Below are 16046 nucleotides of genomic sequence, written 5' to 3'. Positions count from 1 at the left end.
ATATAGAGAAAGTATATATCAAGGAGAATAAATTTGCCATTAATCTTAGAGTTATAGAAATGCAGTATTGCTCTTTTACACTGTATATGTATAATGAATGATCACAAACTTTAAGATTTAAAAAAAATTATATGTATCAAATACAGTGTTATTGACTAATGGACTCTCCAGTTCAAGTTGCTTAGGTTGCAGTTTCTGTGATCAACAAGGCTACAGTCTCTTCTCGATCATACACTGGAAGAATCTTTGTCCAGTGTCCTCAGGTTGTAAGCAGAGCTACTTTTTAAATGTATTGTATCTTTTATGACATTTAACTTCTTCAAAGTCAAAAATGGGAAAGTCTCAGAACTGAATCTGATAGCTGGATAGTCCTCTCTGATATACTATAATAGAAGAGTCTTAAATTTTTTTCTGTGTTAAGCTGGCTCATAGTACTCCCACACTTGGAAGTGATTATATAGGACTATAAATAACAGGGACAGAAATCATAGGGACCACATGGGAAGTTGTCTGTCACAGGTACATTGATTTAAGGAGAAAAAAAAATGGCTGGAAGCTATACAGACAAGAAAAAAAATCAAATCTTTGAAGGAACAATGAGAGCAGCTACGTGGCTATTTTATAAATAACATCCCATAATAATGCAAACAAACACCTGAATGAGAAGGGTGTTTGGCAATTTTGATAAAAAGCTAGGAGATAGATGTGCCTGAACCACAGTAAGTTAGAAAAAGAGAGAAAACACTGAATCCAGAGAGCTACCAGGAAGAGGGTAAGAATAGAAAATATGGTAGCCATAACTGTGGAAAATATTTTAAGAAATTTTTTTGTAGGTAGCTGTAGAAATTTGACTTTTACATAGAATAAAATCAAGCAACAAAGGAGGTTAGAGAAGAGGAGAAATTTAATATAAACTATACAAAGGTATTGCTGCCTGGGAGCAGGTATATTGCAAGACTCACAAAAGGATAGGAACTCAGAAGACTACCACAGTAATCCTAATAGAAGGGACAGTAAAAAATGATTAAGACCTGCTAAGATAAAGCTACAATAAGAAAGCAGATTGACCCCCTTGAATTTAAATTTTTTTTTTCTCCATTCTGTAGATAAGGTAGCATTTTCCAAATTTGACACTAAACCTTCACTGTCGATGGTGTCCCTACCCTGAGCATTTGGGATAGTATGGGTAACGAGCCAAGGCGGTGTCCTGGAGCACACCTTTAATCTGAGTACTCTGGAGGAAGAGGCAAGTTGATCTAGACAGAGTCTGTCTTGCTCCACACAGAGATTTCCAGGCCAGTCAGGACTTCATAATAAGACCCTGTGTCTCAAAAACTAGCAAACAAAGATGTAGAGGCATGAGAGATAGCTCTGTGGTTAAGAACATGTACAGCCATTGCAGAGAACAAAATTTCAGTCATCAAGGTCACAGCCGTGTACAATATCAGCTTTTGGGGATCCAATACCTTTGGCTTCCAGGGAGATTTGCACCCGGGTGCGCATATTCACACACAACCACACAATCTAAAACGTATAGAACTAAGCTTCATCTAGTATCCCTAAGGAACTGAACTACAGCCTGTAAGTCTCTTGAGGGGATGATTGACATTCTCTACCAGACCACTTAAAGAAGCAGGTAGTGTCAACAGAAGAGTGAAGCTGGATGGTAGGAAAGGCTGTTCGGTGCCTACTGTAAATATTTGATGGACCAGCCAGCATGCAAATTAACACCATCTCACACAAATGAAACGGAAAATCCACTTATGCAAAGTCAAATTTTAGGAGAAAAAAAAACCTGAAAATGTTTTCAACCCAACTCTATCTTATTTCTGGCATATTGATAAATTTTAGAAGTGGCAAGACTTTCATAGGCCAGTAAAGAGTTTGGTAAAAGACTTACAGTAGCATTTTGGTGTGAGCAGAACTCAAAGTGAAGAAAAGTGTAGTAACTTAAGGAAACACACACTCCGTCCATGATGTATGTATGCTACAGGATCATACATCTAGAAGCTTGGTGCCTTCATCAACAAAACCTACACTTTTATAAGGCATTTCTGTAGGTACGGAGTAGTTTCATTTTTTTAATTCTTTAGTGGCCTGTGAAAAGAATAAGCTTTTGTTTTTCAGCCTCAAAAAGCTGAGGCAATTAAGGGATGATCTAGAGCCCTGGGGTGTTGCATTTCAATTGTCACCTGGTCTCTTACCTCTGCAAGTCTATTCTTTCCAAAGCCTTCTTTACTTACAAGTGGATCTGACAGTGCTAATGTATTAGGGTGGTTTTACGTTAGTTACTTGTTCTCACTGCTAAGTCATTTTCATAATTGCTAATTAGATGTCATGAAAAGCATTACTAGAGGATAGATTTCCTTTCTGTGAGGCTTTTGGCACATCATATTCCCTCTGCGTGTTGCCCTGTGTGAGTGTATATACATAACTGGCTTAAAGAGCTCAGGGACTCCTGCCCCCTTATACTATGACCATATGTGGCCAATTACATTTCCTCTGTTTTAAATAATGTGGCTGTTGATTTACTAGGCCACATTCTTCTCTGATCATTAATTTTTATGGGCTTTCAGCTTTTGAATCATCCACACATGGTTTGTTACAGCAGCACCTGTATCTGCCACCATGTATTTTAAGCTTATAAACAGAACGCAGAATCATGTTGTTCCCATAGAAACTGTCAAACACTGCAGAGCCAGAGCTTTAAATCTGCAACCGTTATTGTATACAGGTTCATGCCCTGTAGCAGCATGTCTAATTTCCAGTGCCCTTGACAGGAAGATGCAGTTAACCCCGATGCCATTACATCTAATTGTTTATTTTATTTTCATTTTAAATAGGTTGAATCTTCAGAATGGTAAGTCCAGCTAGCCAAGTCAAGTTTGGTCCAAATGAGAAAAGATTCTCTCATTTTGAAGAAGAGAATGGAAATTAATGGTAAAATTTCCATAATTTTTATTCATTAATTCATTCATTCATTCACTTATGTGAATTCTAATGATGAGCAGGACGAAGCTTCTGACTCTGATGCTTACAATACAAAGAATATGGAAATAAAATTTCCCAAAATAAAATGATATGATATTATGTGTACATATGTATATATGTATATATATATATATATGTTTTATATATATTAATGGTTGTAACTTATTTTAACGAAAGCCATCCCTGGAAAACTCATTGTAGCATGTGCATTTGAACAAGTAGTTTAATTGGCATGCCAAAGCCTTAGTGACTTTCTTGATATGGAAAAAAGATGAAAGTGCCCATGTGCCTCGAATGGGAATTTTCTTATCTTTTAACTTGGGAAATAGTTCTGATATCTGATCATCCAATACCAAGGAAAGAAAATGGTCAAGTGACATGGAAATAGATGCAAACACTTAAGGGAAGTGGTCATGCAGTGTTTCGCAGGTCATGGTAAGGTTACCTGAACCGTATCTTGAACAGGACAAGCATTGAACATCAAGTACATTCACAGAGATTGCAGATTTCTCTATGTGTGGTATACATATTAAAAACTTAACCAACAGGGGAAGAATAAAAGTAGACGGCCGACGCTACTGCTGTTGCAGCCATTTTTGGTTTAGGAGAAGGAACATACAAGGAAGCTGTTATAACATCTGAAAGAGAACCAATAAGTTGTACTGACGCTTTGAATATAATTTGTGCACAAAAGGAGTCAAGACAATTACTAATGAGCATCACGCTGAGAAACCAGGTGGATAGTGATAGTAGTCACAAAGAAAGAATACTGAGGGCAAAGAAGGTTTTAGAAAATGGTTCAGCTTTAAGGATGTGAAGTTGTATCTCTTCAATTTAGAGACCTTGAGCAAAGTTTGGTTCATGGTTTTGTTTGTTTGTTTGTTGATTTTTTTTACCATGGCAGAATGATTTATTATGCTATTTTTTTTACACTCCATATTTTATCCCTCCTCCCCACATCCATCCTCTGACTGTCCCATATCCCATACCTCCTCCCCATGCCCTGTCTCCATGTGGATGTCCCTACCCGCCACCCTACCTGACCTCTAAATTCCATGGGGCCTCCAGTCTCTTGAGGGTTAAGTGCATCATCTCTGAATGAACACAGATCCGGAAGTCCTCTGCTGTATGTGTGTTGTGGGCCTCATATCAGTTGGTGTATGCTGCCTTTTTGGTGGTCCAGAGTTTGAGAGATCTTGGGGGTCCACATTGAGACTGCTGGTCCTCCTACAGGATCACAGTTCTCCTCAGTTTCTTTCAGCTTTCCCTAATTCAACAACAGGGGTCAGCTGCTTCTGTCCATTGGTTGGGTGCAAATATCTGCATCTAATTCTTTCATCTGCTTGTTGGGTCTTTTGGAGGGCAGTCATGCTAGGTCCCTTTTTGTGAGCGTTCCATAGCCTCAGTAATAGTGTCAGGCCTTGGTACCTCCCCTTGAGCTGGATTCCACTTTGGGCCTGTCACTGGACCTTCTTTTCCTCAGGATCCTCTCCATTTCCATCCCTGTAATTCTTTCATACAGGAACAATTATGGGTCAGAGATGTGACTGTGGGATGGTAACCCCATCCCTCACTTGATGTCTTGTCTTCCTGTTGGAGGTGGGCTCTATAAGTTCCCCCTCCCTACTGTTGGTCCCTCCCTTTGAGTCCTGAGAGTCTCTTACCTTCCAAGTCTCTGTTGCTTTTTGGAGGGTCCCCCTAATCTCCTATCTCCCAAGGTTGCCTGTTTCCATTCTTTCTGCTGACCCTCAAGGCTTCAGTCCTTTACCCTTACTCAATATCAGATCACATTCCCCTCTCCCCCTCATTCGTCTCCCCCACCACTTTCCAGGTTCCTCCCTCACTCCCTCCCCACTTGTGGTTGCTTTCTTCTTTCTTTCTCCCAAGTGAGACTCACTTGGGCAATTTAGCTTGTTGACCTTTTTGAGTTCTGTGTATTGCATCTTGGGTATTCTGCATTTTTTTTTTTTTTTTGGCTAATATTCACTTCTTAGTGAGTAAATACCGTGCACGTCCTTTTGTGTCTGAGTTACCTCACTCAGGCTGATACTTTCTAGTTCCATTTATTTGCCTACAAAACTCAGGATGTCCTCATTCTCAATAACTGAGTAGTATTCCATTGTATAAATGAACCACATTCTGTATCCATTCTTCTGACATGGGACATCTAATTTGTTTCCAGCTTCTGACTATCACAAACAAGGCCACTATGAATATAGTGGAACATGTGCCCCTGGGGCATGGTGGGGCATCTTTTGGGTATATTCTCAAGAGTGGTATAGCTGGGTATTCAGGTAGATTTATTTCCAATATTCTGAGGAACCTCCAGATTGATTTCCAGAGTGGTTGGACCAGTTTGTGATGCACACGTTTTCAACTTAGAAGGATTCATGCAAGGGTTTACAAGCTGTGATTCTGGTATACAGTTCTATAAAGACATTACAATCATGCATAGCTGAAGCCATGACTATAGTCCTCCACATGTACAATTTTACAAGGTTCACTTATAACAGCCAAATGAAGGTGGCTTGTGGTGTGATGAAGCAACTTGGGCGACATAATTCTGATGCCTGCTCCAGGGAAGGGCAGGCAGCTGAGACCACAGCATTATTCATGCCAATTTTTAAACTGAAGGTGCTGTATGGTGTTATTTCTTTATGTTCATTTACAAGTGAATCACACAGTGACTTAAAACTTCTAACCAAGTGGTTGATGTGCTGAAATCAGAAGGCAGTAGAGGAACTGAATTGTTTTGAAAGCAAGTCCAGTTATTTAAGTCTTGATTCTCTATATTTTTAAAGTTCTTGTTCTTTGGCCATGCATACCTGTCATGATGAGTCTACAAATACTTTTCCCTTGTTTCTGTTTTGGCTTATGCCTTCAGGAAAGTTCTGTGCATTTCGCTTACCATCTTATATTGAACTCCCGTGATTCTCACTGGTATTGGGATTTGATCTTTGCTCACATCTTTCTTCAATATTTTTATAAAGAACTTAGTTTTGATCATAAGCTTCAGCTCCCTAGGGAAAGTATGGATTCAAATATGGCATTCCAACCTGTGACCTGTCAGTTACATGTTCATTTGTACAGATTTAATGTTATATTTACCAAAGTTTTCCATTGTGATTAGGAGAAAGACTCAGATCTACTTGAAGATAGCTAAAATGGTTGTGGGTGACATGACTCCTCCCAGCCTCCACTGTCTCCTTGTCTATTGTCTCTTCACATCTTGCTATACCTTAGCCTTGATGCTTTCTCTGTTTCTTGAATGACTGGTGGTAGCTTCTGACTGTTCCCTATGTTTGAATTTACTGCCAATAAACATCTACTTGTCCTTGGATGCTCACTGAACCCTTTGAGGTCTTCAGTTCTAAGAGTCACAATCGTCACCACTACCCTGCTTAGCAGAGAAGACTTTGTGTAGCTATTTTATTTTTATCTGTTCTCCCCACTTTAAGATCCATGGAAAGAGAACTGTGTCTGTGTAATTACCTTTTGCAATTCTATGGCTTAGTATGGTGCCTGGTATAATGTTTTTGTTTGAGGCTAGTTTGCCATCAAGGTGAATTCTTGCCTTAAACACAAGACAAATAAGAAGGTCATTTTGAAGTACTCTAAAAAGCTATGTAGGGATGTATGTATCACAGCTTTTTTTTTTATTAGTTAAAATATATTCTTACTATTTTCAGGTCTTCCCTGGTTAAAGAATGAGGGACTTGGTTCTACTTTCTAAAGTTGCCAGCTTATCATTATAAAATAAGAACTTAGCTTGAAGAATTAAGATAAAAGTTGCTACATTTCTCTCTCTCATCTAACTGCTAAATGTAGAAAAACTAGGTTTGAGATTTATTTCTAGAGGTATCTGACTGACTATGAAATTTGACTACTTGACATCCCTGTTTTTCCCCCTAATGACAAAAATTTTGGAATCCTAGAACCAGCTGAAGAGGTTTTCTTAGGACTTTAATAATTTTAGCTTTATGTGTGAAAGATAATTATAGAAGGCCTGAATTTTAACACATTGTGGATCTACTTAGATTGTATGTGATTGCTCTTCTGAAATTATAACTTTCTTATTTTTCTGTGTGAACATCTGTCCATTTATTTCTTTCAATGAACTGACAGCTCTGTGAAATCTTGACTCTTAAGACATATTTTCGGCAAAGGAGGAGGAGAGGAGAGGGAAGAAGAGGAGGAGAAGGAGAACAATTAATAATGCAACTACAGGACTTCAAATATTTAGTTCTGTAATTCTAGCTACGATTTTTCTCCATCCAATGCCCTTGAAGTGGACTGATGCAGTCCTCACAGGGATAGAAATACAGCTTCTCCGCACAGTTGGTAGACCTTCTTCAGAAATTTTTGAGCAGCTAGATAGAAAAGCACCTATATTAGAGAGTCATAAGGAGCATACATTTAACTCAAGACAAAAAGGAAATGCATTATTTGCCCTGACATTAATTGCCCACACATTAGTGAACAGAGAGCTTGCAGAATAAAATAACATCTGACAATTTGTTCCTGATGAATCCTAGTTTAGATTCCTTTAAAATTCCCCATGAGTTAGAAAGGAAGACAAGAAGTACACTAAAAAATAAGTCTGAGATTGCCAGATTTGAGAAAATTCCCTAAGTATAATATAAATTTGATATCTTTCATTTAAGATGAAAAACCCAAATGGCTGATTTTTGTTTTTATGCTATGAGAAATCTCTGTGTGTCAGAGAAGCTATTAACAAATTCTGTTCTATCACACCACGTTTCAACAATAACAGCAACAACAAAGAGGCAGTAAGCTTCATATTCCAGATCATAGGTCTAGAGAACTTGAGTCTAAAGGAAGTTAAATGTTTACAATTACTGAGCTATTATTCTCTCAGACAACCCACAGTTTGCTACCGAAACGAGCCTAATGCGCTGTAGGTAAATTGTAAATGTATTGTGTGACTTGGGGCCTAGTGAATGGCTGCATGTTTAAGATGTCAAGGGTGAGTAAATCAATGGAATGAGTAACAAGCTTCATCTTGATAGTTTCTCTTTCAGTGACTGAAACCAAAGCCCAATAATTCTTTCCTACATGTTATTAGAATTGCATGCCTACATGTACCAACTGAACCAATAGGTTTGAGGGTGTGAAGAGGGGACAGCAGAGAGCTTTCAGGTATACTTAAAACTTGTAGTGAATAGATTACAGAGGGCTAGATAAAGAGTGGTGGGACTTGATCTAAAGGAAGTCAACAGAAGTAACACTGGGAGAGATTTTTATTCAATCCATTTAATTGACAGTTATGCATACTCAGAGTGTTCAGTGTAATGTTCAAATTATTACATACATTTCAAAAATATTCAATTAGGCTGATTTGATGATATTTCCTAACTTTGAAGCAGATGAAGAGGATGAGATTTTAAAGGAAAAGTGAACTTAAGTTTTAGCTTAGGAAGTGTCACTCTGTCATTCTGTTCCTACTATCAGGGGATGTAGAGAAGTGGTGTGATTCACCAGTATAGGAAACAGCTGAGGTCCTGGAAACTTGTAAGGCTGCTGTGTAAAACTCTAAGGGATATAAGCAGAGTAACTAGAAGCTGAGGTGTACTGACATTATTGGGACACATACAAAGCTGGAGTTTTGACAAGATGAGCGAGGAAGAGGGGCCTATCCAGAGAGCCACAGTTCCGAAAGCTCTTGAGAAAGAAGGAATTCTATGAAGGCTAACTCCAGCTTAGAAATTTACTGTCACCCACCTATGTTGTGCATTTCGAAGTGGAAGAAAAAATGTTCTTCCCCAAGAGATGCAGAAAGAAGTGTTAGTAGGTTCAGTGATCTGTGCTGCTGCTAGAAACCATGTTGGAGTCCATACTGTTCCGGAGGGCGATGTCAATGTCTGTGATCCTTGAGGTAGGCCAGGGCCCTGCTGAGGTCAGTGCTCCATGCGGCCCCTAGAAGCTTTGTTGACTTTTGTGATAAATATTTCAACTCAATCAGAGGTTTCTACCCCACCTTTGATCATTCAGTTCCCAGATAACAGACACACAAATTTTGTATTTATAAGAAGCTTTTAAAGCACTAGAGCTGGGTAGATGTCTACCTTATATGGTATTAGTATGTACTTCACTGCCAATAACCTTGAGTTGTAATATGCTATGTTCTTCCTGGACCACTCTTATCTCCAATTAGCGAGCCCTCATGGTCAGGTTTTCATGACTCACCTACTGCAAGGCACCTTTTCTCTCTACCTTCCTCTCTTTCTTCTCATGTCCTGCCTCAGACCCCATGCCTCTGAACTGGAACCTAACCTACCTTTCTCTTTCCCACATCAGCATCTTTATTCAATCAATAGTTTTAAATTAAGGAGCAAGATAACATAGCATACTTAGTATACAGATTCTCTCATCTCTCTGAGGGCAACCAGGGTGAGTATTTAACATTACAGAACATAGCAACAGACTAAATCTGTGCTGTGACACACACACACACACACACACACACACACACACACACACACACACACACATCACTTTGATGTCCATGCTCCAGTTGCCTTTGGAGACCACGGTGATGTCTCTGATCTGCATTGCTACTGGAAACTAGGCCGCTATGGGCAAGGAAGCTTCAGATTTATAACTGAAAATGAGAGACATTGTAGGCTTCGGTGACACCTCCACTCCCTGTGCCTGAAAAGGAAACAGTTCAAACAGTAAGCTATTGAAGAGAGCCCTTAAAAATTGTGATAAAGACGCTGAAGTGTAGCTCTTTGCAGTTGATGGCTTCTGGCATGGGAGAGCGGAGAATGACTGTTTTCTTTAAGAAGGTGGTCACTGGGAGTTTGGCCAGGGCTCAGTGAGTATATGGGCAACACAAGTTAAACTTGGTGGGGTTTGGGGAGCGGATTATCTTGGTGCTTCTTACCCACATAGGAAATAGCTGTGAAGGGCTACAACTCTACCTGTTAGCATCTTAGCACCCAAATAGGTGAATAGCCTTTAATGAGTTGATTAACTTAAAAAGTAAAAACATTTATCAAGCAACAATTGGGCATCAGTCATTGCTCTGTGAAAGGAAAAGGATTCTCCTGAATCTGAGAAGCTGACATCCTTGTGTAGAAAAGTGCAAAATACCAATGAAAGTGCAAATATCAACAATTATGCCCTGAGCTCATCAGGGGCAGGCTATGTGGAGAATTCGAGACCTGTTCCAGCTGTGGGCTATAACTGACTCAGTCTTCACTTTCAGTGCTCCTGATGTGGAAACACCTAGGTAAACTGCTTTCTATAATATGCTGTTAGGGCCACCTTTGTACTACAGACCATAAAACCAGTGTGTCTCGGTCATTCCAGGAACAAATCATGATGACAGAAGACTTCCTGTGAAAATTGACACCTTATCTCTCAGGTGTAAGGAGGAAAAAAGTAGTCAGGCAGAGGAAGGTGTGTTGCAGGATATTTGATCACACTGTAGGATGGTGTGCTAGAATGACCTATTTCTAATTGTGTTGAGGCTCAGCTCTAGCGAACATTTTTAATCCAAGATCCTTCTGTTTATTTGTAAATAAGATTGAATAAAGTAAACTATAGGTCAAGAGGCCGACTAAGTAAGCAGTTGATTAGGAGTGAACATAGGAAACCATAATGAGTGTGAGGAATTCAGGGGGATGGATAGAGAGGAACACAGGAGAGAGAAAGGAGGTGCATACAGTTTGGAAGAGTTTATAAGTGCGGAGAAGGCGATCACTTTCCTTCTGGGATGCCGGTTGAGGAGAAAGATCATCTGAGTGCTTTCTCTGCCTCTCTGAGCTAGCAGGCTTTCACCATACCATCCGACTTCTGAGACTTCACTTGGTGAATTTTGATGAACCAAAATCTAGGGTGCAGTGTGGAGGGCTAATACACAGAGAGGGCCCCCCTTTTGCAAAGGAAATAGGAGGGTAGAATTGGTGGAGGATGTGTGTGAGGAGATAGTGGGAGGAGAAGGGAGTTGAGGTTGGGATATATAGTAATAAATAAATAACTTAAAAAAACAGAGGAGAAAATACATCAAAAAACAGTGTTGGTCCAGACTTCCCACATTTGTTTGTTCTATGACAGTGGCAGCAACCTTTCAAGTCTGGGTTCTGAGTCTACAGGACTCAGGCAGAAAGTCAAGTTCAGGCCAACTTCAGTCTTTCTTAACCAACAAATGAGATGATCTTCTCAGGGCAGAAATTGAGTGTAGTGAAGCCAATATCAGAGTCCCTGAGCGCATGAGGATTTGGATCTAATGAATATATCCAGAGCCCGTAGATCATAGTAGATCTTCAGAAAGTGAAGCACCTGTACCAGTTTGTTTCCATAGATTCCCTTGGAGAAATCAACATTCTAATGATATGCCAATATGAGAAAATGTATTTGACCAATGCATAATATCTCTGACAAAGCTCTTTTGCATACTGTCTGATTCATTACCTGATGCTTTTAAATAAGATCTCAACACAATAGGATCTCAACACAATACATTGCTCTATTAATTTTTTTGTCAGCACAAGGAATATCAAGATAACTTTTATAATTTCTTCTTTTTGATGTTTCAATATTTTATTCCAGTTTTATTTTGAGTGATCTTGAATATGGCATTTGGAGAGGATTATCTAATTCTACACAAAATGGAAGACTAAGACTGCACAATGTATCCATTAAATTGCTGAAAAATAGCATGGTGAGGCGATAGCAAAGATATGTTTAGATCCCTAGTGTTCTTTTGGTGTGATAGGAATCACCTGCTCAGCTCAGGGGCTCAAGGTCCAGAATCTATTTCATCCTCTGGTACAATGGCAAAAAGGAAAGGAAGAAAAGAAATAGAAAAAGAAAGAAAAGAAAACCACACTGCAGCACAAATAAGAATTAAGTCCCGAATGACTGGCCCTATCATACCCGTCCTCTCCACCTTAAAATGCTATACAAGATGACTACTTTTAGTACGAAATAAGTTACTGATGATCTAGGATATGAACAGGGAATGAAGATCTGTCTAAACATGCCTCTTTCACAAAGGTGTGCACGTGCTCTCAGCAACTGGGACTGAGATAACAAGGATTAATGTTTAGGAAGTCACAATTTTATCTGTGGACTTGATTCAGAGATATAAAGATCCTGAACTTGCAGCTGGCATCTTTCGAGACGCTCCTCCCTGATTCACTTCCATAGCTAAAATAATTTTCTATGTTATTTTTTTCTGTACCTCTGAAATGGTAATGCCTTAAAGCTAAGTCATCATTGGCCTGTCAGTAAGTATGGCATGATATTGGAAAACAGTATTTTCCAATTTGTGCATTCCCGATAAACAACATTAAAAGATAAACCAAATTCTGAAAGTAGCTAGTACTGTAAAATAGTTTTAAATTGATGATTTATAATACTTATTTATGCTTGAATTCTAGTCCTAGATCAAATTTGTGGCTGCCTGCATTATTATTCTTGTCATCTAGCAGAGCTGACAGCAGTGTCACTTTAGGGTCTGAATATTCTCTAAGCCTTGCAGAATGTAGATGTTTACTTTGGTCAAAAAGCAGGCACCAAGGACACCCTGATACTTGCTATTCCAAAGATTCCAAGTATTATAGTTGCTGCTGTCCAGGCAACATTGACAGCAGTCTTCAGCTTCCTGCTCACATTCTGGTAAATGGAGCTACCAAATTCTGTCAAGTCATTCACAGTAAAATAAATATGAAATCATCCATCCTGTACCCAACTGAAAATTTGCTCTAGGTCACTTTCTCAAATTCATCTCAAAATTCATCTGGTAGCCTGCCAACCAACCCTTATAGCCAAGTACCAGAGAACCCTTGATCTAGAGCCCTGCAAGCTTGAAGTCCATGTCACAGCCCAGGTTGATATGTTTCCTCTTATATCCTGCCTTGATTTTAGCATTCCTCTCCCCATCCGAATTAGGCAAGAAGAATGAATCAAAGGTCAGCTGATTCTGAGCTCATCTTCCCTGGTCATCTCAGTCCTCGGGGTGTTGTCTGTATTTCATTTCTTGGTAAATGTGAAGCTGTCCTCCATCCCTTTCTACTTGGTTTCCGAGGTGTGGTTCACTTCGAGTGTCTCCTTGTTGGCTGAGTTTGAGATGTGAAATTCCAAACCATTCTTGGATTTCATTTTCAAATCAAGTTGTCTTAAACCAAATTTGTAGCCCTTGGTGAAGACATCTTGCCAAGATCAGCATAAGTGGGAGCTACAGCCACCTTTCTGGAGCCAAGGAGAGGTGAGAGCAGTGGCAGCTAGGGAGGGGCCATGGCAAGGAGGATGATAGCCCATAATTTCACCTTATTTGAATATGCCACTTGTATTAAATCATCAATTTTTGATAATTTTGCTCTTCCTTTTTCTCTATTTCCATCTTTATTGCTCGAGATTGGTTCCTAGTCTATTGCAATCGACAAGTCTGAATCCCATTGCCTGAAAAGCACAGAAAAACCATTTCTGAACCAATTTCCGTGAATGATGACTTCATCTTGGTTAAAAGGAGTAACTCTCCTGTGTTTACCATTGGCTGAGACGACATTCCATTTTCTGTCCCCAAATTTACCTGTAGCTCTTAACCTCCCAAATGACCTGCATCTTCCTCGTATAGTTGGGAGACTAAGCATATAGTTGTGGAGTCTCATATAGTTGTGGAGTGTAAGCATCAATAGAAAAGAGCACACACACACACACACACACACACACACACACACACACACACACACACACACTGATGCTTCCACCCAGAATCAAAATTGGTGAAATCGTCTTATGTACAAATACTTCTCTAAATTAGACTGGCTTTTCCTCAGTGTCCCCTTAACTGTGGATAGATTCTTAGCATGGCCACTGCAGTTCTCACCCTCACCTCTCTCAGTCACAGCTCTCAGCATTTTCCCTGCCTTTACCCTTCAGCTGGTGTCAGAATACAGTCAAAAGAATGATGTGAGAGGCAGTGAACTGTAGGAGAGGCTCCAGCAAGAGGTAGGCCTTCTACCTCAGGTTCATTTTGTTCCCTGGATTTCGTTCTTCCTGTGGCAAACATTCACATTCAGTTTGTAAGACATGCTTATCCTTGTTGAATGTCAGCACATAGCTGTAGATCTCAATATGGTCAGGGAACCCTGAACCTGGATACACCCTTCTGCCTTGATGCTGTGCTTTCTCAGGGATAATCTATAGTATGTGCCAGGCAGTTGGCAGTTGGTCTGACAAAGCTCTGGGTAAAGACAGCTCGCTTAATATGTTATATGTGCTTACTGACACTTATTTACATGTTTTTCTGAACATTTTTTTTATTTAAACTTGAACAACCCTCCTTGAATCATTGCTTTCTTTCTTACATTTGTGTATCAAAGTACACTGGAACTGAAGTACGTCTGCCTACAGCATTCGACTGTAGTATTCCTCATTCTCTAAGATCCTCAAATCCCAGGTCCAGCAGACAAGATCTCACAGATCAGCCCAAAGGTTGACAAGCTGTGTATTTCTTGCACCACTTCCAGCTGTTACCCGGTTTTTCTCATGCTTCAAACCTAAGATCGCATCTTGTTTCCTTGATAAATACCTCTTCTGTACATGGCATCCCTTGCTCCTGCCCAGATATCCTCAGTGACTTCTTAATGCTTAATGATGGAGCATTTGCCTAGCCTGGGTGAGTCTCAGTACCAGACATAAAAGGAAAGAAAGAACAGATGAAGAAAAGGAGGGGGCTGGAGAGATGGCTCAGGAGTTAAGAGCACTGACTGTTCTTCAGAAGGTCCTGAGTTCAAATTCCAGAAACCACATGGTGGCTCACAACCATCGTCATGAGATCTGATGCCCTCTTCTGGTGTGTCTGAAGACAGTTACAGTGTACTTATGTATAATAATAAATAAATCTTAAAAAAAGAAAAAAGAAAAGGAGCTGGGCGGTGGTGGTGCACGCCTTTAATCCCAGCACTTGGGAGGCAGAGGCAGGTGGATCTCTGAGTTCGAGGCCAGCCTGGTCTACAGAGTGAGTTCCAGGACAGCCAGGGCTACACAGAGAAACCCTGTCTCGAAAAACAAAACAAAACAAAAAGAAAAGGAAAGAAAAGGAGGGAGGAGTGGACAGGACGGGAAGAAAGAAGAACAGGATGGAGAGAGTGAGGGAAAGAGGAAAGGAAAAATCATTCTGTCATCTATTAGATAAAAACTTTTGCTGCAGGAAATGCTGTCTTAATTGTTTGCCTATCTTTTAACAATGACAGAATGAACACAGGTCATCTTGTGAATGTGAAAATTTGAAGATATACATTTCAAAATTTTTCAGAAAAAAATGCTGAAATGTATCTTTAGCCAAGTTTCATCTTGTTGATATTCATTTATATATCATTATTATTTATTGTGATACAGACACACATACACAAATCTACTACATGTGCACATGTTACATATACTGACTTACACACACACACACACACATACACACAGAGATGCTAATATGTTTGTTAAATGACTTTACTATGCCAGAACAGTGTGGGTGTATCAGCGTCCTCATCATGAGAGCACACGCACACTGCATGGATGCATTGTCTGCCTCATCATGAGAGTACATGCACACTGCGTGGATGATTGTCTGCCTCGTCATCTGAGAGCACACGCACACTGCGTGGATGATTGTCTGCCTCATCATGAGAGCACACGCACACTGCGTGGATGTCTGCCTTGTCATCTGAGAGCACACGCACACTGCATGGATGCATTGTCTGCCTCATCATGAGAGCACACGCACACTGCATGGATGCATTGTCTGCCTCATCATGAGAGCACACGCACACTGCATGGATGATTGTCTGCCTTGTCATCTGAGAGCACACACATACTCTTAGCCCACCAGATGCTACTACAGCACTGCTCACAGCTGGGTTATCTGATGACTTTAGGAAGTTAAGAAGAACATTGGGAAGAAGCGCTGCTCCATTCTTGCCCACTCTAAGTCACTATAGAAAATAGAAGGGGGCTGGTGAGATGGCTCAGTGGGTAAGAGCACTGACTGCGCTTCCAAAGGTCCCGAGTTCAAATCCCAGCAACCACAT

The 16046-nt window shown here is 40.0% G+C and overlaps 1 pseudogene; it reads right to left on the bottom strand.

The window, feature by feature from the left end:
* Positions 1–12318: 12318 nt before the first annotated feature.
* LOC116094842 lies at positions 12319–15815 on the bottom strand (annotated as a pseudogene).
* Between the last annotated feature and the right edge of the window lie 231 nt (positions 15816–16046).

This window comes from Mastomys coucha, unplaced genomic scaffold (assembly GCF_008632895.1).
Source record: "Mastomys coucha isolate ucsf_1 unplaced genomic scaffold, UCSF_Mcou_1 pScaffold17, whole genome shotgun sequence".
In the NCBI taxonomy this organism is placed as follows: Eukaryota; Metazoa; Chordata; class Mammalia; order Rodentia; family Muridae; genus Mastomys; species Mastomys coucha.
This window is presented reverse-complemented; position numbering and strand designations above follow the sequence as displayed.